This window comes from Ambystoma mexicanum, chromosome 8 (genome assembly GCF_040938575.1).
Source record: "Ambystoma mexicanum isolate Mex_15411 chromosome 8, UKY_AmexF1_1, whole genome shotgun sequence".
Taxonomy (NCBI): domain Eukaryota; kingdom Metazoa; phylum Chordata; class Amphibia; order Caudata; family Ambystomatidae; genus Ambystoma; species Ambystoma mexicanum.
This window is the reverse complement of record NC_090929.1, coordinates 1,090,930,950-1,090,953,177: the sequence shown is the minus strand read 5'-3', so window position 1 is coordinate 1,090,953,177 and position 22,228 is coordinate 1,090,930,950. Positions and strand designations below refer to the sequence as shown.

At 46.0% G+C, this 22,228-nt stretch overlaps 1 long non-coding RNA gene across 2 annotated transcripts in view; it reads left to right on the top strand.

Moving 5' to 3' along the window:
• Positions 1-22,228, top strand: part of LOC138472758 (uncharacterized) — a 443,860-nt gene that overhangs the window by 112,456 nt on the left and 309,176 nt on the right. For both annotated transcript variants that reach the window (XR_011268675.1, XR_011268676.1), the window contains exon 2: positions 16,704-16,795. This is a non-coding gene — a long non-coding RNA (uncharacterized lncRNA). The remainder of the gene's footprint in view (positions 1-16,703; positions 16,796-22,228) is intronic.

Sequence of the window (22,228 nt, the reverse complement as noted above, 5' to 3'; positions counted from 1 at the left end):
GACGACTCTGCCTTGCTCTGGCGCGCTTTGCTGTCGGAATATTGTGACCCAAAATCTACCCCTGGGATTGCTCTGGCCTTCTGTGGTATTGTTAGGTGTGAGCTTGTGACCCTTGGCCAGCCCATTGGATTTCTCTGCATATGCCTGGAACTGGTTGTTCGTTCCCAGACTCACTGGTTAAATCTTTCTTCTCTTATTCTTCACTGAAGCTCCTTTTGTGTCGCAGACTTCATGCCCATCTTCAAGGTCGTCCATGTGCCTCTAGGTCTCGGACTTGAACATCTTCTCGTATGATCGTGCATCCACATTTTGTCATTTATCTGAACAATTCCTTTGCATATCTCCAACAATTGTCTATTATGACGATTTACAAGGTGTCATCACTTCTCCCCAAGGGGGAGCCCTTTCCCCATGAGGCGAGAGAGGTGCGGCTGCTACCCAATAGTCCCCCAAGGGGTAGTTTAATGCGGGAGGACCTCATGGGGAGGGACATCCCCTCTGGGCACAAGGACGATCACCTGGGGTACAGCCCATTGAATGTTGTCATTCCGCAACATTCCCTATCCCTCTGTTCAGAATCACGTCCTCAAAAGTAAACCAATGTATTATTGTAACATGGGAGATGCAGCCGAAGTACTAGGACGAGGAGGCATGAAGAATAAGCTGTTAACAGAGACAAAGGACTTTTACAGTCCACATGGGAGGAACTGGATACAAAGTCAGGGCTCGCAAAATCTACTAGCCCACTAGCATTGGGAAGTCATTTTTAAATGAAGGGTGAGTATCATTTACACACTACTCGATCTTGCTGGCGAGTATGGGGATGTTGGAAACTTTTTTTTTAATTTTTACTGCAAACACACTTTCAGGGTTTGAAATTGAGTTTCAATGAGCAGGAGCTAAAACTAGCTCCTGCTGTCGGGCATCACCCAGTAGGCAGGAGCTACTACCGGGGAGGTAGGAGCTACCAGAGATGCTCCTTTAACTTTTTGTCCATTTTCTATGAACCATTGTATTTAAAAGTGTATTAGATGTGTTCTAATTCTTCTTTATTAACATTCTCAAATACTCAAAGCAAATGTCAATTTTCATGTTTGGAAGGCACCAGTTGGCCCTAGTAGCCAAAGGTAGGTCATGGTAGTGGTTTGTTTCAAACTAACAAGCTATGTCAAGCGAGGTTGTGTCAAATCCTACTGGGTCTGATAGCAGAAGTGGAGACAAGAGAGCGAGGCGCTGCCGAAAGACTGACTGGAAGAGGACACCAGTGAAGTGCTGTCGGAGTCCTCCAGGGTTTCTACAGCAGCTAGCCTAGGCCGAAGACTGAGCAGGAGCATGGAGCCACAGAACAGATGGACTAAGTATTGCACAGCTGAAGAGGCAGCGGCACTGAACCAGCACAGCCGGATAAAAGACCTGCTGTCCCAGGAAGTCCTGGTGATGTACCACAATCCCAGACAAGGTAACGGGAGGTATGGATAGGACATGAGGGTAGAACAGAGGCCGATTCACGAAGCTCTCGCTCACCTCCGTAGTAGGAAGCCCGCTACTGGGTATAAACCGAGAAGGTGTCTGGGACTCAAAAGCCAATATTGAGAACATTAGAGGAAATCTTCCTCGTCACAATGGGAAAGAGAAAACCACTAACCACCAGAAAAGGGTCTGGGACACCAAGGGAAGGGATTCATTCTCCCTGGTTTTATTGCAAACTTTATAGATCTGCACCAGGAGAAGGGAGCCATTCTCCTGCAAGTGAAACTATATGAAGACTGTGTAAGAACCTGCAAGCCAGGGGAAGGGAGTAATTCCCCTCTGGTGTTTATTTTGCAAGGGAACATTTTTTGAACAATATCCGAAAAGCATGAGGAGAGCCATTCTCCTGAAGAAGGCACTTTCTGTTAGTTTATCCTTTAGTTGTAGCGTGAGGGATAGAAGTAGGTTTTGTCACAGGACAGTGGAGATTAATTTAACAGACATTCTGATGGACCCTTCAGTATTAGTTTTGAGGCAGGGAAACCCTTCTTAGGAGATAGGGATCGCAAAGAGTTTTTTTTATGCACAAATAAACGATTACCACCGCCATTCCACATTTGTGTCAGCTTCATTCTTTGACATCTTACCTATGGTGTCAGGTGTGGGAGCAGACTCCCCTGATATAAATTGGGGAACCCTGAAGTACTCCAAACTGAGCAGTCAGGCCACTGGTCCCACTGTAACTACTAGTGAATCTATAGGTTTTGGCTTGCATAGTAGTCAGGATATCTCTATAGAAGCAGGAGAACCACAGTTGATCCCCACAGGGCTAATTCTGTCACCTGTTAAAGGTACCTAGATCCACCTAAATTGTCCAAATTCCAGTCTAGCGTGGAAATACCGCGTGGACGTAATGGCTGGAGTAATAGACCCAGATTACAGGGGTGACCTAAAGATATTAATACAGAATAATGGAAAGCAAACCTACCATATGAAATCTGGAGACAAAATTGCCCAGGGAACATTAGAAGCAGCTCTTTCCCAAACCTGTAGAGGTTCAGGAACAAGCACTCACAGAAAGAGGCACTAAAAGTTTTTAAGATGCTGATGAAGAACCCCTTCTATGATAAGCCCAATAACCGCAAGAACTACTGGGAAAGATAGAGAGAATTCTGGACCTAACTTTCTCTGAGCGAAATGATCCTATTTGGCCAGAAGCCTCTTGAAAAGTGCCCGAAGAGGTAGGAATGTCGGGTCATTTCTTTCTTCTAAAACAAGTCTTTCTATATAGAGACCTTACAGCAGAAGGGGTAACCAGGACCCAGCTTGTCAGTCCTAGAAGTCATAAGAAGGTTGTCCTGTAAATGGCTCATGCCCATTTGACTGTGACACCTGCGACCGGCAAAAACATAGGGGCAGATTATCAACCGATTTTACTGGCCAGGGGTTTACGCTGACATTAAGAACATCATAGCAATGTGTTCGTTATGCCACAAAACAGCTCTACACTCCCCTCCACCCACATCACTACAACCCCTCCCTATAATAGAGGTACCGTTCTCTACAATTGGTATGGATATAGTGGGACAATTAGAGCCTCCAAACTAGTTAATTCTGGTAATTCTCCAGCATTGGATATTTCATGGTTCACATGGCCTTGAATATTCCCCTTCGGCAGGCTGAGGATCTCCGGTTACTTTGATTTAGTACTTTTTCTATGGAAAAACGTTAACACCTTGAGTGTCCCATCAACGTCAGTGCATTTGGTCCCCACCAATAGGACATCAAGTGTATAGCTCTGCCCCAGCAGCTTCCATTCAGATGTCAACTGTCTTTCTAGCTGGTGGAATTCCTCGAGCTCTTCTCTTCGAAGAGAAATTATCTTTCTACTCAAAATATATATTTTTTCAATTTATACTCAAACCGGAGCAACTGACGACTCATCTACGGTCCAGTTTACGAGCATGGAGACCGTTGGACCTAAAGAAATCCTTGTTCAGGCCCTGTGGGACTTGCGGCCTAAAGAACATCTACGAAGGTGACAGGCATGTAGACTGTTCATACTGCCTCTACCCTAACCATTCACCAGAGGAATGTGAAATCTGTCAGGGTTTTTCACAGACAACCCTTCAAGACAGGAACCGTCGGCTCGTTTGTTGGCTTAATGCAGGAGTATACCCGGCGTATAACAGGTGAGCCAAAATCTTTGACGAGCCACGATAAGACTATACACCCCGAGTCTCCTGCGAAAAAAATCACTAGGTGGCAGTGAGGGCTCCCAATCCGTGTCTAAGCAGTTGTCCAAAGTCCCATTGATGGAAACCAACAGATAAAGGTTCATGACTGTCAACCAAGACCACCTCCCACTCGTCGAGGACATCCTCTCTGACGAAGGACAAACACAAATCCAAATTGTCCACGAAGACCCTGTCTTCATCCTCAAAAAAGAAACACCATTCGTCTTTGGAGTCTCGCACTTCTAAAGAAGGTCACAGATCTTCCTCTGGACGAGTCGTCCATGAAGTAGCCCCCGACGACCAAATCGTAGACTATACTCACTCCGAAGAAATCTACAATGAAATTGGGACATCACTCGTCGACAAGAGGATTGTCGACTACCAAAAAACACAAATCTTCCGGGAGTGAGGCTGCAGTTTCATCAACCCCATCCACAATTACCATGGCTGAAGCCATGGTTCAATCGGAATTACCTATCCAACAACTACAATAGGACAATATATAATCCTGCAGTAAAGGAATACTAAAAACCCCTACAAAGGATCCTGTAGAACACAAGCATATTCCTCTAGGCGTGTCTCCTATAACGTACTCCGACATCATGCCAGATGAAATCTTACAGCATGAAATAACATCAGTTTGAGCCTCCAAAAGAGGAGTGCCCAGGGGTCATGGATTCCGATTCCGAGGAAGGCAGGATCCAACCTCATATACAGGACAAGCCTCCTGGTCAAGAAACGCCTCTAAGTCTGCATAATGTACCACTTGGTCTTCCATCTACACCATCGGGTACTGCAGGTATAACACCACCATATCCCCTTTTAAACCTGCAATCTTTACTCTCCCTGCAGGTGCTTTCCACTCTGCAAACGCTGATAGGACAACTCAATGCCAGGCTTCCACCGCCTCAGCCAAAGTGGGGTTCATCTATGTAGGAATGACCATGCCATGCAAGGTCAGCAAGAACAAAGGCATCAAGGGCATTAATCCAGGAACCGCGTCAAACGTCCACATTCGGCACATAGAGCCCAATTTCCACCTAGACCTCTGCCTCCAAGAAGGGATAGTCCGCGAATAGGTGAACAAGAGGAGGGGAAACTAGTGGATACAGATCAAGGCACAGTTCCAAGGGACACAAGTTCTACCGCCTCTTCAACTTCTCCTCACCGAGACGATACGCGGGATACGGATGACCTGGACCAGGATACACAGGGTAGTCCAGCACAGCCCTCTCCTGCAGACGACATTGGTGCTTTCAATTTGGTTCAACTCCTGCAGAGGAAAAGAGACTGCTTTCTTTTTGATCACATGGGTAAGCGCAGAAAGGCTGTGTTTTCTATAACCATCCTAGATCATGTTTGGCAAGAAGGCATAAGCACTCTCAAACATCCATTCTCAGAACCAGCACTTAAAGGGAGACTAGACAAAAAATGTAAGGCACCTGATACAACACCAACATTTCTAACCTCACAGCCCTCTCCAGAGTTGGTTGTGTCAGCGGCAGCAGGTCGCAAGGATCATACACAGCACAAATGTGCCACTCCCCCGGACAATGAAGGCAGAAAAATGTATGCCTTTGGTAAAAAGGTGCTCAGCATCGAGGGGAACAACAGTTAAAGCGGGCAATGCCCTTGCAATAGTAGCTTTCTACAACTGAGAAATGTGGCATTGCTTGGCTCCTATATTGGATCACTTGTCAGAGCAGCAGCGGAAGGAAGCCTCGACACTGGTACGTGAAGGTGAGGAGGCCTCAAACCACAATATCAATTTTGCAGTGGATCTCACAGAAACAGGATTCAAACAAACTGGGAATGGGGTCATCCTCAGAAGGCAAGGATGGCAACGCTGCACCGACTTTAGACAGGAGGTGCAACATAGTGGTTTGACGTACCGTTTGAGGGAGAGAATGTTTTTGGTGACAAAATTGATGAGCCACTTAAAACAATGAAAGCCGACTCCGTTACTGCTAGATCACTAACAGACTTACAGGGAAGAAGGTCTTTTTGTTCCTTTCCTGGTGCCTCAGGTCAATCTAGGTTCTCGTCCCCAAGGGACAACAACAACTACAGCAGATCGAGATACTACTCCCAGGGCTAGAAAAGAAACCATCAGCCCCCACAGCGCAACACGGAGCATCACCATGTACAACACAAACGCAGATCAACCACCTCTGATGGAGGTAGACAGAACAAGGCCCAGCAATGACTGCCTCCGGAGCACACCAGTGAGAGGAAATGTGGCGTTTCATCTCCAAGTGACAAGCAATTACAAAAGACAGATGGGTACTACATGCCATCCAGCACGGCCACTTGTTATAAATTCAAGCTCGCACAGAAACCGTTAACTCCCGTAAAGGTGCCAATTCTACAACAGGAAGTGTGCCAAATGTTAAAGAAACGGCCAATCAAAAGAGTTCCTCCTTTTATCAAAGGGAAAAGGGGTATACTCGAGATACCTCGGCAAGAAGCCGGACGGGAAGTGCCGTCAATTCCTGGACTTGCAAAAGTAAAACAAAAACATAAAAAGGCCGTACAACCCCACACATATCTAGCAGCTTTAGACCTGAAAGCCGCTAACTTCCACATACCAATACATCCAAGACATCGAAAGTATCTCTGATTCAAGGTCGGCGAAAGTCATTACCAGTTTCGAGTACTTCCATTCGGCCTCAAATCAGCCCCCAGGACGTTCACCAAATCCCTAGCAACAGTGGCAGCTTTCCTCAAAAAACAGGGCCACCACGTCTACCCATAGCTGGACGACTGGTTGGTTCGAGGTTCAACATATCAAGAAACCACAGCTTCTCTGAGACAAACAGAAGCTCTTCTCCAACAATTGGGATTTGCAATCAATTACACCAAATCTTGCACAGTTCCATCAAAAAGTGTGGCGTAACCAATGCTTAACTGGCGGGGTGGGGAGCTCACCTAGGCAACCACCAAGTCAAAGCCCTGCGCATTCCTGAAGAATCCATCCTCCCATTAAATGTCCTGGAGCTGCGGGTGTACATTGGACCCTAAAGTCTTTCCTTCCTCTAATCAGGAATTCAGTAGTGCGATAGACAATACCACCACAATGTTTTTTCTGCACAAGCAAGGCCCTGTCTCAAAAAGCAGACCATTTGGCACTGGGCCATTCACAGCAACATTATGCTGTAGGTTTTCCACCTCCAGGGGATACACAACTAACACGCGGACTCTGTAAGGTACTCATGGTGGATACAGTAAAGAAAGACACAAGTGATCACAGTTCAAAGGTGTTTATTAAACAATGTTTGCAGGATAGAAAAACGCCTAAACTAAATCTAAGATGGGAGCAAGCGTCGATCATCAAATGAAAATAAGGGAGTCCTAGTGGTGCTGTGTCAAAATAAAAGGGGCTTATACCAAAAGACCTATTGCAAAACCTTACAACTACTACAAAAAGTGTGTGAGATGGTTTTCAAGAAAAGAAAGAAGTGTTCACAAATAATGTCAGGATGTGGTAGCTTGGGTTTCCTTTCCCCACGTTTTGAACACGGGGTAAGGTGGGATCTTGGAGCACAGTTCACACTTGAGCTTCCCCAGCACGAGTCAACCGTTCTGTTCAGGTTTATCAGGAGCCTTGATGTCCAAGTCTTGTTTCACTTGAAAGTCTCTTGCCTTTGAGGGCCTCAATCAACGAAACAAATTTCTTCAACATATGAAAGTTTGTTTCCCGCTTTCACTTAGGGTGAGGATTCTTCAGCCCTCGTTCCCCCTCCTCTGGGCGCTGACCCCTCTTTACCCTCAGCCTCCCTCAACCGGGTTCACTATGGATGTTCCTTCCTTCATAAATCTTTGTCTTTTTAAACCGTTCCAGTGGACAACCCTCGTCTGAGTTCACTTTGCTCAACACGCTGTTTCTGGGGACTTAAGACTTGCCCCATTCTCGTCAGCATCCCTCGTCGGGTTCACTCTTGCCAACTTCACATTCACAGTTGTTTGCGGGATTCACTTCCCTTGCTTTCTCACAGTTCTTAGGTCAAAAGCTTTCAAATGTACGGGGTTTTTGCTTGACCTCCTGTTATGAACACTTTGATTTAACTTGGCGGCTCTCCGATGGCCTTCTAGTAGCTGTAGTTTCTGACGGCTCTTACAGCCTTCTGGTACCTGTAATCTCATTCAAGCGGGGATCGACCAGAGTCTCTTGAGTAAGCACCCACGTGGTGCTTGTTCCCTCTGCAGCTAGTCTTCCCTCAACACTTTTACAGTTCTTTGAGTTCTAGCGATGGCCGTGTCTTGGCCACTTGGATGAGAAATTCCCAGGGTCTAGCCAAGGAGACACCTTCAGGGTTCTCACAATACCCTCAGCAGGTACTCGACGCAGACCCATGAATGGCAACTGCACAGCAACCAAATATCCAGAATCTTCTCGGCGTGCAGCCATCCTTCTTTGGACCTCTTCACCACACAGGATAACAAGCAGTGCAAGAAATTTGCGAGCAGGATTCCACAACCCGGGTCTCTCAAGGGGACGCATTCTCGTTCCTATGCACCGGCATCTTCGCACATGCATTATCTTCATTCCCTCTCATCAGGAAAACAATCCAGATCTGCAAATATCATTGCAAGATAATTCTGGTGGTACCGTACTGGCCCAGGCAAACCTGGTTCTTGGACCTCTTTCAACTTGCGGCAGACAATCCAATCTAGCTGGGATCTCACGCTTTTAGGGAGAATTCTCCAGAATAGCTAATTTCCCATACCTACTGATTCCCCCAGCAGCTTCGCTGGATTTCTAGGATAAATATTTTTCACCTGGTAAGAGTGTGAACCTTTTCTCCCACTCTTGTGTTTTGCTGTGTGTTTTTTACATGTTTTTGTGTTCATAGACTGTGGAGCCTCACCTACTCCATAGGCATCATCTTTTTACTGTGTGTCACCCAGCACCTTTAGTGCAGTGACACAGGGTTGTCTTTTTCAGACTTCCGACTTTAAACTCCATTTTCTGGGACTGACTACTGTCTGCTAGACTGTTGCCATTGACTTTAGTCTTTTTAAATACACAGAACCAGTACAAACTATCTTCCATAGAGATGATAATGTCCAAAGCGGGTAAGGAGGTGGTGCAACTCAGACTGGACTGGGAAGAAGAAGTAGGGGCCCCGATGAGTGATGGGATGTGGGAGAGAGCACAAGGATATCATAAAAAAAGTATCGAGAAATGCTAGGTTACAGCAGATACAATTGTATATAACTCACAGGGCATACCTGACGCCTCAAAAGATAGCTAAATTCAAAAACGCCGGATGTCAAGTGTGCCCTAAATGTAATGAAGAAAATGCAGGAATGATGCATATGTTTTGGGCGTGCCCACTGATAGAGAGATACTGGGGAGAAATGGCACAGAAGATGGAAGACAAAGGGATCCATATGAAGGTGGATACCGCATGGGCTTGTTTGATAGGAGTGTTTCCCAGACCACGTAAGCTTAAACATGTGAGCAAACTGAAAGATCTAGCGTATGTCCTAGCAAAGGGAAGGATTGCAATGGGTTGGAAGGCATGTCATAGACCAAAAATGGAAACGTGGTGGAAGGATCTGCAGAAGTGGGCGGAGGCAGAAACTGTGGTATGGCAGGAAGCGTGTAAAGGAGAGATAGAATAAGCTGGAATCCTATTGGGTTGGAGGTAACTGATAGCTGAATTATTTGGGCCTTCGCATGATGGTCCAAGTGATAGCGACCCAATGAGTTCTTTTGAAGAGGAATCCCCACCGCAGGAGATAGAGACTGAAAATGAGGGGGAGTAGGCTGGGGAGATACAGTTGGCTTGAATACAGCAATGTATGTTTATTTGTGATTGACATTATGCATCCACTGTAAGTTTGGTTTGAGTTGTTGTTGTTTTTTTAATAAAATCAATAAAATTGTTTTAAAAAAAACTATCTTGCATAGAGTACTGGAAAGGGTTAATAGTTCTCCCTTTTTGTCTGTTTCTCATGGAACATTATTTTGTTCCCCTTTCTTTAAGATTTGGCTGGTGGCAGTGGTATCTACACTTTTTTTCCCTACCGCGGACTATGAAAATAGCCTTGGTACTGTTTTAGGCTAAATTAGTAGCCTCAAACTTTAATCCACAAGACACCTTTAAATTTATTTGGTTCCAGCTGGGTTTATTCGCCATCTCTTTTTGTAAAGGTCTTTCTCGTGTTTTACTCTGCACGCCAAACCAGGTTTGGTTCCTTTGTTCAGCGTCCTTTGGCGGCTGCACAGAAGCCCTTCTTAGGCGCCTGAGAGTCTATGTAGACAGGATGTGAGGGAGGGGTTTTAGGCCCCCTGCACAGTGTCTCCTTGGAGACCCGAGTCGCACTGTTGTTTAATTGGCTAGGTGACTGTCCTGCCAGGACAGCCACCCTGCTGTGTGATTGACAGCCAGGCTGTGTGAATGGGGGGTTAACTTCATAAAAAGCAGGTCTCTGGGACTTGGAAGGCAGAGTCGCCACTGGATCGAGAGAACCGAAGAGAAGCTGAAGGAAAAGGACTACTGCAACTACTGAACCTCCCGGTGAAGCCCTGCTGCTGGTTCCGAATCTCCTACACTTTGACGACAGAGAAGATATGCAAGGAATCTTCTTCCCCTGAGCTGGTGGGACCGACCAGTTCGCCAAACACCAAGCAAGGCCTCCTTCCACTGGTCGAATTTGCTGTGCATAGCTGCAGTGAACCAGATAGCCAGGCGGACCGGACCCTGTTTGGGTTTTAAGGAGCGTACCTTTTATTTGTCGCTTTTCTCTGCTGCTGGTTTCTTCCCTTGGCAGTGCAGGACACTCCAGTCTTCCTCCTTCGTGTCAGTCCGACAGTCACTTCAGGAACCATGAGCCTGCAGGATCTGCCAGGAACTTCTGCCTCAGCTACAGCATTCTTCTTCTACTAAGGTACTGTTCAAATCCGGTCGTCCGTTCCGTCTGACCGCGGTGAAAGTGTTTGAAAATCTTTCGCTAATCCGAGGGCTTGTCCTTCTCTACTCTTAAATAACTTTTCTTCTGACCAACTTTGTTTCGAACTATTGGCAAAGACTTAACCGCAAACTATTCTGAACTGTGTGATCCTCTACAAAGACTCTGAACCATTGACATTGGCCCAGGCCTATTGATTTGAATCCTAGTTGTAGTAAGCCTTTTCTAGATTGCCCTGCCTACTTACTTGTTGGTGCTGCTTGATTTTGACTAACCCTGTCTTTCCCGCCCTTTTTAAATTGCTAGAGTGCCATTTTGCTCACACTTCATTTTGAGCTTAACTTGTCCAGAATTCATTGGGTGGTGTGTAGTGTATTAAGATTGTGGTTTTCTGCTGCTTTACATTAGTGAACTGTTTTACAAATGATTGTGTAAATAAATGTATATTCTTTTACTCAGAAACCTTGAGTCAGTGTTTGTTTGAACCATAGCAATTGCTGTCCTTTGTGTAACTTCTGATACTGCTCACTTTACTCTTGAGATAAGTCTGGCTGCTCAGCCATCGCTACCACTTTACTGTGTAGTACAGGCTTGTACCAAAGGTGAATGTGTACTGTCACTTGTAGTCTTAATTGTGTGTGGTGTTCCCAAAGGGTACTGCATATGATTCTGCCTAACACACGCTGATCTCCTATCGCAGAAAAATGGTGTGATTCTACATTATGACCCAGGCTCCCTCAAGCTAACAGTGTGGCCAAATTCAGCCATCTAAACATCCTGCAAGACTGCCAACTCATTCAGGCTGCAGCTAGGGCACTGTCCACTAGCAATTCATACAACCAGAAATGGAAAAGGTTCTGTACATGGTGTTTGCAGCAGCCCAACCTTGAACCGCTCGCCATAAAACCTCAACAGGTTCTCCCCTACCTATTCAAGCTGGCAAAGGAAGGTCTAGCAATCTCCTCTATAAACGTACACTTGGCTGAAATCTCAAGATTCACAAGAAAAAGAGAAGCTCCTCCTCTCTACAGCGTCAGGCTGCACAAACCCTTCGTAAAGGGGCTTTGTTTGCACTTTCTTCTCCAAAGAAAATAATTCTACTGGTATGGCACATTCTAAAAAGGCCTCAGCGGTTCTCTGGTACGGAGTGCCCATCAAAGACATTTGCCAGGCGGCAACATGGGCACTGCCTCACACATTTATCAGGCACTACTGCCTACAGCATCAGCACGTGGAAGATGTGCAGATGGGACGAGCAGTCCTTTAACGGCTGTTCCAGTAAGGTAAGCCCCACAGCTTATGGGGTATTTTTCCTGTACTTCAATATGTGTACCAGCATCTGAATCCATGAAAGATCCAATGCTGGATAAGGGAGTAGTTTCTCACCTGTAACTCCATTTCCCCAGCATTGTTATCTTTCATGGAATCACATGCCCCCTCCAGCCAAACATCCTCTACAGGGGGGTTATTCTCCAACTGGAGTTGTTAAAATCTGAGGGGAAGCTGCTGGGACTGGGCTATACACTTGATGTCCTATTGGTGGGGACCAAAAGCACCCACAACAACGTTGATGGGACACTCAAGGTGTCAGTTTTTCCATAGGAAAAGTACTAAATCAAAGTAACCGGGGATTACCAGACTGAAGGGGAATATACAGAGCATGTGAATCCATGAAAGACACCAACGCTGGAGAAATGGAGTTAAAGGTAAGAAACTACTCCCTTCTAGATTATGCAACCGAGTATCCAGAGGCCATCCCATTGGAAAAATAACACCTCACAACAGATTCTTAAAAACGTAATCCCTTTTCTGTCACGGGTAGGCTTTCCAAGAGAAATGGTGACTGATCAAGGGTGTACCTTTATGTCAAAATTGATGGCAGAAGTGAAGGAGATCTTATAAATAAAAACCTTATGCACCTCTGTGTACCATCCTCAGACAGACGGCTTAGTAATGCATTTTAATAAAACCCATAAAAATATTTTGAAAAAGTTGGCTGAAGCAGATGGATGCAATTGGGACACAATGATCCCTTGGGCCCTTTTGCCATCAAGAAAGCCCACCAGGATTCCTAGGATTTTCTCATGTTGAGCTCCTTTACGGATGCGACCCAGAGATGTACTGGACATGCTCTGGGAAAACAGGGAAGATGCAGTTTTACCTATGTCTCAAACAGTCCAGAGGCTTAAAGAGCACATGACTATCATGCAGGACCTAGTCCAAAAGCATCTAGGGCTGGCCCAAGAAAGCCAAAATAGTCATTATAATAAGAAGGTGGTGTCAGTCTTTTTCCATCAGACAGAAAGTGTTGGTCCTCTTACCCACCTCAGAGCACAAAATGCTTTCACGATGGTATGGAGCTTGAGATATTAGAAAAGAATGGTCCTTATAACTATAAGGTCGCTCAGCCAGACAGAAGGCTTAAAACCTGGATTTACCACATCACCCTCCTAAAGGAGTGGAAGGAGTACCAGTTATAATCTTCTTTCCTTATAGCTACCTTGTTATCTGAAAAAATGGCTGAATGTAGCTTGTTTCCCTCTGATCTTCCCGAGCAGCGTCAACAAAGATCACCAGGATTTACTAGATTCATTCCTGGATGTCTTCATTTGAGAACCTGAGCGAGTGAAAGGTGTTAAACACTGCATTCACACCCCAGGCAAAGTAATTAATCTGAGACCTTATTTCCGGGGTGAGAAAGGAGATAGGCCTCCAGTAGGTGTAGACAATGCTAGTACATATATAATGGAACTTGTCACAGAGTCCATGGTCATCTCCAATAGCCCTTGTAGCCAAACCAGATAAATCGTGGAGATTTTGTATAAACATCTGGAATTTGAATGCTGTGTCAGAGTTTGAAAAGTATCCGATGCCTCGGATTGACAACCTCATTGACCTCCTGGGGTTGGCTGTCTATAGCTCCATGATTGATCTAACTAAGGGCTATTGGTAGGTGCCCCTGAACCCTTCTGATAAGGAAAAGATGGCCTTGTCCACTCCCACAGGATTATTTCATTTCAAAGCCCTTCCCTTCAACCTTCATGGGGCCCCAGCGACCCTTCAGCGGCTGATACTGCAGCCCTTTTCCCACCTCTGCAGCGTTTATCTGGATGATATTGTGTTCCACAGTAAAAACCTGGAAGGAGCGCATGTTTCACCTGTATGAATATCGGAGTCATTATTGTCCTGGAACTCACCAATTCCTCCGAGCCAGTGAAGCAACTGGTTATCTACGCGCCCCTGCGCTCAATGCAGGATGGAGAGCTCATCTTTTCAAATCATCAGGTGAGACTGTAAGAGGGGACATCCAAGGTGATCAGTGGGGAGAACAGCGGGGTGGGGGGATTTACGCTCAACTCCACGGGTGGTTAATTCCCTTTCTCCATTTGCAGAAGAATATTCCTACGGGCCAAGCAAACAAAGCTAGGTGGGCCAGTCCAGTCCGTCATCTCGGCCCTACGCGTCACATTGGGGGAGACCGCAGCAGTCCAGTCCAGATCGACGCCTCTGTGGGAGCCAGGTGAGCGTAGCACACCCTTGCTCCAGTCTTGGCTGATTTCTGCAATCACTCTTTTGCCACTGGAACCTTCCCCTCCCCCTTAAGCACTCCCTTGTGCACCCCCTTCTTAAGAAGACTTGTGCTGATCCTCCCTCTCCGGCACAATATCGCCCAATCTCCATCACTCCTTTCCTGGGCAAACTCCTGGAAAAGCTGGCCATCTCCCACCTTAATCTACATACTGAATCTGTGGGTTGCCTCCATGACCACCCGTCTGGCTGGCTTCAGAGCAGCCAGAAGCAAGGAAACTGCTCTTCTGAACACCTGTGAAGACTTGCTCCCCAACCTGGACTCAAACCTTCCTTCTTTCCTCATTCTCCTTAATCTATCCTCTGCTTTCACCACAGCCAACCACGCCATCCTGCTAAATCGTCTCAGAGACAACCTGGTTATCTCTGGTCAGGCCCTTGCCTAGTTGACCTCCTTTCTCACTGATCGACCCTCCCAGGTCCACCTTGGGTCGTTCCTCTCTTCTATATCTCTCTACTTGTGGTGTTCCCCAGGGGTCTAACCTCTCCCCATGGCTATTCAACCACTACCTGCCACCTCTGGCACACTGCATCTCTACCTTCTGCACTAACTTTCAGTGTTATGCGGATGACACTCCGCTTTCCTTCAGGCTCCCCTCAGCTTCAACTGCTCCTTCTCTCATACCTGACTGTCTGTCTACAATTCAGGAATTGGGTGCCGCCAGCGATCTCTGCCTCAATGCCAATAAAACTGGGATCCTCCTCATTAGGACTCTTGCTCCCGCCTTCCCGCTCTCTGGCCACCTACCCGGGGCCTTCTACCTGCTCCTCCGAGTGAGGCTAAGAACCTTTGGGTCATCTTCGACTCCACCCTCTCCTTCTCTCCTCACATCTCTAAGAAGTCACACTATCAGCTGCACCTCCTCAGAGGTATTCATCCTTTTCTTACTTACCCCCCAGAAGCTCACTGTCTCCAGAGCCCTGGTCCTCTCTAGGCTGGACTATTGCAACAGCCTCTTTCTAAATCTGCCTGCTACAACTCTTTCTAAATTCGCCCTCCACAACTTATCCAAAACAGGACTGCGAGGCGTGTCCTTGGCCTCAGGCCCAGGGATCGTATCTCTCCAGCCCTGAAATATCTCCACTGGCTACCTGTGGCTGTGAGGATCAAGTTCAAGGCCCTCTGCATCGTCCACAAGGCCTTCTGGGCCTGGGCACCACACACTCATCCAACTTTCTCTTCCTAAGCATCTTCCTTCTCAAGCCCTCTGCTCATCCATCTCCAACTCTCGTAGGGTCAGACACTTCTCCAGGCAGAGAGTGGGTGGGTAGATCTGTCTTCGGCTGGGGCCTCCCTCTGGAACAGCCTCCCTGCCTCTCTCAAACTTTAGCAGGACCACCTAAGGTTCCGGAAGCAACTCAAGACCTTCCTTTTCGTTCGGCGTTCTGTCTCCCTGTCTGCTACGCATACTGGCTACCTGACCACCTACTGAATTTACGGGACCAGACTCCTGCACAACCCAGTTGCCTTTGCACTGCCTTTGGGCCTCCCATCCACTTAAGGGACTGTATCTATAACCCTACAGTGCCCTGATTCTCTGCACTTACTATTAATTTACACTCTCTCCTCCCCCCACATCCCCTGGCACTTTTCCCTCTCCCTCCCAACCACACTTGCTCGATCTCAATGACACAAGGCCTAGTAAGATCATTGTTTTGTCATCCCTACGTCCTCTCTTCCTTGTCACACCTAGAAACACTTGAGTACAAGCGCATTATAAATGACTTATCATATCAATCCAATACCATATGAAAAAATCCAATAGATGCCAAGTCACCCAAAGTGCACAGGAGCAGCAATTTACAAGAATGTTTCATGATGCTATTGCCCACAACATATGCCAGTATTCTGCCAGTATAAATAAACATTTTCTTTCTGGGTGTACACATTGATGTCCACAATGGCTTCACCTTTATATGCCAGTATTGCTGCATTAGAACATACTGTTTTCTCTGCCAATAATGATATACTAAGAATACCTGTTCATTCCGGCAGTACAAATATATGCCAATATGCTCTGGTGTTTTCCAAGGTTGAGCACTGGGGCTTCTTACTACTTTTGTGAGTCCCATTCTCCCATGAATAGATTTGAATTTCTTTCCTAATAAATTGGACATACAAGATGTTTGTGTCCAATTAGACGAACATTTTCTGAATGTATATTGCTTTTGTAAAGAAGAACATTTATTTTACTGTTAGTTTTGGTGGTTTATGTATGTATATGCATTAATACTATCGCCTGGCACTTGCACTTTGACAAAATAAGTGTAACATAATTGTTTGCAATATTGCAATATTACTACTTCATTTAATGTGTACGTTTCTCAATAAATTCACATGGATTCCGAATTTCTGGATATACAATAATGTTGTTTATGTTGCTTTCATTTTTTGTGCTCATTAATGCTGTTTTAAACTGTTGATTTGAAATTAAGTGTAGTTCCCAAACAGGAACATTTCTAATGCAATCCATTGTGTTATTACCCCAGGTCCTTTTTTGTAGGGATACCCACCCTTCCGTAGATGGTAGTAAAAAATGAAGTGCCATAGGAGCGTCACCAATGGAGGGCAGTATTCTCACGTAAGTGCACTCCTTATGTTGGCTTTACACATAATGGCAGTAGAAATGTCAATGCTACATTAGCTGGAACAGTGTAGGCCAATATGCCCATTGTATCTTATGTGGCCCACGTAACCACATCGTGTTGGCTTTCCTCATAATGCCAGTAAAAAAGGAAATTTCCATACTAGCTGAAACAATGTAGGTCAGTTTCCTCACATTAACGTATGTGGCCACCATATGAACTGTGAGTACCCAGGAATGAGATGCAGACACAGAGAGCTCATGTTTGTGGCTATAGACCTTTATTCAAAATAAAAGGTTTTGGAAAATGCCTCACTGTCCCTACTGTGAGGTATTTCCCTACCTCAACCAAAACTATAATGGTCTGTCAGATGTCAAAATGTCTAAACCAAAATGTCCTGTGTCCAAGATACTATTCTGGCCCTCGCATTCTAAAATTAACTCTAAGGTGATGAGTAATGTCTGTGACCTTGAAAGTATAGCCGGTCTGAGAGCGCTCGCTTTGACATCTGTGCAGAGCATGCTGACGCAGGTTCGAATCCTGACAGGGCCAAACTTAGCCTTTCATCTTTCCAAGGTCGATAAATGAGCACCACACACCGTGGGTAATAATAAGTAGCGCTCCAATACCTGAGGTTTCGTAGCACTATATAAAAATGCTAAATTAAAAAAATGTATTCAATTATACAAATGTTCAAAAAGGAAAGGAGTAACTCCAACACAAAAGTTCCCAATGGATAAAGTGCACAGTTCCAGGGGATTGTATCCCTTCCCCAGATTTTCTCTCCAAGATGCTTTCAACTCTAAGGGTATTAGTCTTCCTTGGAATTTTCTGATCAATAAAAAAAACTTGAATGTAAAACAACTTGGCTGTTAGTCCCAATTTCATAGGATACCTGGTGTACTCCCCATACAGGATTTTTCTTCACTTTAATGTAACCTTTTGTCAGTCTTAGCTTTGCATGGTATCTTCCCCTAACAGAACTTCCTCATGTGATTCACATTACACACTTGCAAACTGACTTTGCCTGGTATACTTTCCTCTCAGGGCTTTTTTTTAATTGTGTTTCACTTTACAATACAACAAAAAGAGGCAGGGGCCTTCCCCTAATTACTTTCTTGTTTGCTCATTGGTTGGGTGCAGGTCTCCAACTTGCACAATGCCTGACACACGCTTCTGCCAGAACTTTTGTATGCACGTATAACAAAGGGATATGTGTCTTCCTTTGTGCTCTCCCACAAAATATACCTTTCAAATTGATTTTTCCTCCCACGTATTCCTCATTTTATGATAACTATCCTTCCAGCTTCAGCTGCTTTGGAATTTTTTTGACAGGGGGGCGCTGTGTGCCGTTTCGTGGAGTTGATGTCCCTCGAGGACCTCCGTTCGACCTCATCATCAGTACAAATAGCGTACGCAGCGCCCTTTGGCTTCAGTTCTGTGTTTTTCCAAGCGAACACTTCAAAGAATTACGGCGCACTTCGGTTCTTCAGTGACCTTCGTCAGCTATTTTCGATCAACGAAAATGCCTTTCCAGTCAGCTCCATCAACGCCTAGAACGGGCTTCAAGAAGTGCCAAGACTGTGGATCTAAGATGCCGATCACGGACCCCCACCGCATATGTCTGAGGTGCCTTGTTACCGGTGACCGTACCTCCGACTGTAACTCCTGTCAGGCGATGAACGAAAAGTCTCTGATGGAGCGTAAAGGTAAATTGGCGGTGAGGAGGTTGCCTTCGAAGTCTCATTCGAAGCGCTCAAAACGAAAGACTAATGAGTCGAGGGATTCTCCTCGACGGACAAAATCTAAACGTTCTTGATGGAGAAGCATGCCATTCTTTGTCTTCGAAGAAGGCCAAGAAATGGCTTCACAGGTCACCTTCAACCTCTAGTGATTCCTCGGCCTTGGTAATAAAATGTCCAACTAAATTGGACTCCTTAGCAAAATGGGATGTGTTCTGTAGAGAAATGCTTAAAATCTTCGAGAATGGAGCCCGACCCCCTGAAAGGACGAGCAGAAAGCCCATGTCCCTGTAGATCTCCATCAAGACGACAAAGGGAAGTCACAGACGAAATCGTCTAAAAAAAAACGAGCCACAAGCATCGAGAAAAATCTCAATCTGACGAAAAATTGTCAAGGGCTTCGACAAGTCAGGAATCCAGTCCATAGAGGGTTCCTTCGAAAAAGCATAAGTCAACAACTCTGATAAGGGACAGCTTCCTGGCTCTCATCAAGGATGTTAAGGAGGCAATGGGTGAATACCTCCAGGTCTGGATACTGCAGACAGCATCAGCAGATCCATGGAAACTAGCACAGTGTTATGCAGATTTGTTTGGTTGAGACAGTCTGGATTTGCTCCAGATGTGCAGTCTAGACTCCTCAATATGCCCTTTGATGACTTGAGGCTGTTTGGCAGCAAGGCTGATGAGAGTTTGGAAAAGCTGCAGACCTCGAAAGCGGCGGCTAAATCCCGTAGCGCCGCCATTAGACAGCCTCAACACCCCTATTCCGGTTCATCTTCTTGGAAGGGTAAGTCCTTTCGATTCTACTCAGTCGGAAGTGGAAGTGGACAAGCCAGTCAAAGATGTCAGATAAGATTCCCTTGTGGTGGAAGAGGGAGGGGTGCTAAACCAACCCAAGCAGCAGCACTTTTACCCTCAGCCACCGCTTCAGCCACCTCAAAACCACTCTGAGGCCTTGATTCACAAGACCCCGGTGGGAGGCAGACTTAATCAGCATCTGAAAGAATGGCGGGGAATTACTTCAGAAGCTTGGGCACTGGAAACTGTAGCCCAAGGTTACTGCCTTCCTTTTCAAAAAAGGCCTCAGGATCATTCACCGGTGAAGTTCCGGATCTGCTCCTTGTGCAGGAAATAGTAACCCTGCTAGAGAAAGGTGCTATAGAAACAGTACCTTTGGCGGAAAGGAACAAAATTTGTACTCCCCATACTTTCTAATTACCAAAAAGGATGGAGGTTTAAGACCCATCTTGGACTTAAGAAACTTGAACAAGTTCCTCAGGAAGGACAAGTTCAAGATGGTTACGCTTTCCCAAATCCTTCAGGCTCTGCAACTCCAAGACTGGATGGTGTCATTGGATCTTCAGGATGCTTACTTTCATTTGCCTACCGATCTCAAGCACAGAAAATACCTGAGGTTGGTTGGCAGTTCTCATTATCAGTTTCGTGTTCTGCCATTCGGGCTGATCTCCGTCCCGAGGGTTTTCACCAACTTAATGGCGGTGGTGGCAGTGAGTCTCAGGACGGGGGGGCAATCACGTCCATCCCTACCTGGACGATTGGCTGATCAGGGCACGTTCACCCGAACAAGCCCGGTAACATCTCAGTGTAACCTGCCACTCTTTCCAGACTGGGCTTCTGCATCAACTACAAGAAGTCTCACATGATACCATCTTAAAGACTCCAATTTATTGGAGCAGTCATGGATGCTTCCTCTGCAAAAACCTTGCCTCCCGAGGTGAGAGATCAACATAGTCTGCAGGTGGTCACCAAATTCCAGAGTGCCCAGCACCTTTCGGCCTTCCATTTTTTTGAGGTTGCTCGGTCTCATGGCATCCTGCATTTTTCTGGTGCCAGAGGCTCGCCTCAGAATCAGATCCCTGCAATGGGCTCTCGGGAATCAATGGTCCCAATTCTCAGGCAGAATGTCAGACCACCTGAAAGGTCTGAGCAGAGTCTCTCAGGACCTTCTGTGGTGGAATTGCAAGAACAACATTCTCGAGGGAGAATCTTTTTGGCAATCATGGCCAGAGATAACGGTAGTGATGGACGCCTCAATCACGGGGTGGGAAGCCCACACCAACAAGCTGACAATCAGCGGTCGTTGGTCTCAGAGTCCAAACTACACATCAACCTTATGAAGCTGAGGGCAATCAGGTTAGCGCTGGAGGCCTTTCTGTCCTCTGCACGGGGAAAGAATATCCATATAATGACGAACAACACAGTGACCATGTACTACCTCAACAGGAAAGGAGGCATAGGGTCACTACCACTGTGCAAAGAAGCAATGCAGCTCTGGTTCTGGGAAATTCAAGATGGAATATCTCTATCTGCAGTTCACCTAGCCGGAGAGGTGAACACAGCAGCAAACTCTTTGGGCAGGCAAAGCAGTCTCCCACGAGTGGGAACTAGCTCAGGGAGTCCTTCAAGAGATCTTCACCCGTTGGGGAACCCCACAAGTGGATCTCTTTGTGACCAGTGTCAACCGGAAGTGTGAACTGTTCTGCTCCAGAGAACTCCCCCCACCCCCAAGAGGAGCTCTATGGGACCTATACGTAGTGGACTGGGAATTTCCACTCCTGTATGAGTTTCCTCCAGTCCCCGTTATTCCTCACATGATCAGGAGGTCGAGAAAGCTTGGGAAATCCATGATCCTAATTGCTCCAGATTGGGCCAGGAGGACGTGGTGCCTGGACTTTCTGGACATGTCAGTCAGCCCTCCAATGCGTCTTCCACAAATGGAGGACCTGCTCTCGCGAAAGGAGGGTCGGGTTCTCCAGCCATAGGTCAAGACCTTCAGGCATGGTTTCTGAGAGGTTGAAAAACAAGTATTGGGACCTCCAGGATGACGAAATGGAGATCTTGCTTTCGGCCAGAAGGCCAGCAATGAAATATTTGTACCGCTGCTGTTGGAACAAGTTCAGCAGTTGGTGCATGGATAAGAATGTGGATCCCCTTCTATGTGAAACACCTATTATGCTTTCCTTTTTGTAACATTTGGCTAATCTGGGGCTCCAGATTGGAACAATTAAAGGTTACTTGGCGCTATCTATTTTCAAGTGCTCTTCAGATGAGGATTCATATTTTGAAATCCCTCCGATTGTTCAATTCCTAAAGGGTCTTACTAACATTTTTCCACGGTTCTATTCAAAGTCCCTGTATGGGATATTAACCTGGTGTTAACATTTCTGACATGCATTCCTTTTGAGCCTATACACACATGCCCATTAAGACTGTTAACCTTGAAAACTGTTTTGCTAATCGCAATAACGTCAGCCCGCAGGGTAAGCGAGTTGCAGGTACTTTCCTGTAAACCCCCACATACAGGTTTCTATAAAGATAAGGTTGTTCTCAGAGTGAAACCTTCTCTTCTACCAAAAGTATTCTCCGACTTCCACTTGTCGCAAAAAAGATTATTTTGTCAACTTTCTATCCACCACCTCATCCTGGAAAGGAGGAGGAAAGATTACATAGACTGGTCCCAAAAAGGGCTCTCAGTTGTTATATATCAAGAATGGCTACATTTTGTCAAAATGACCAATTATTAATTGGCTATACAGACCCTAAATTGGGTTTAGCTGTTACAAAACAGACCCTATCCAGATGGATCATCCTGGTTATTGGGTAATGTTAAAGATTAGCAGGCAAGGACCCACCGGAAGACTTGAGCACATTCCACAAGGGGCATGG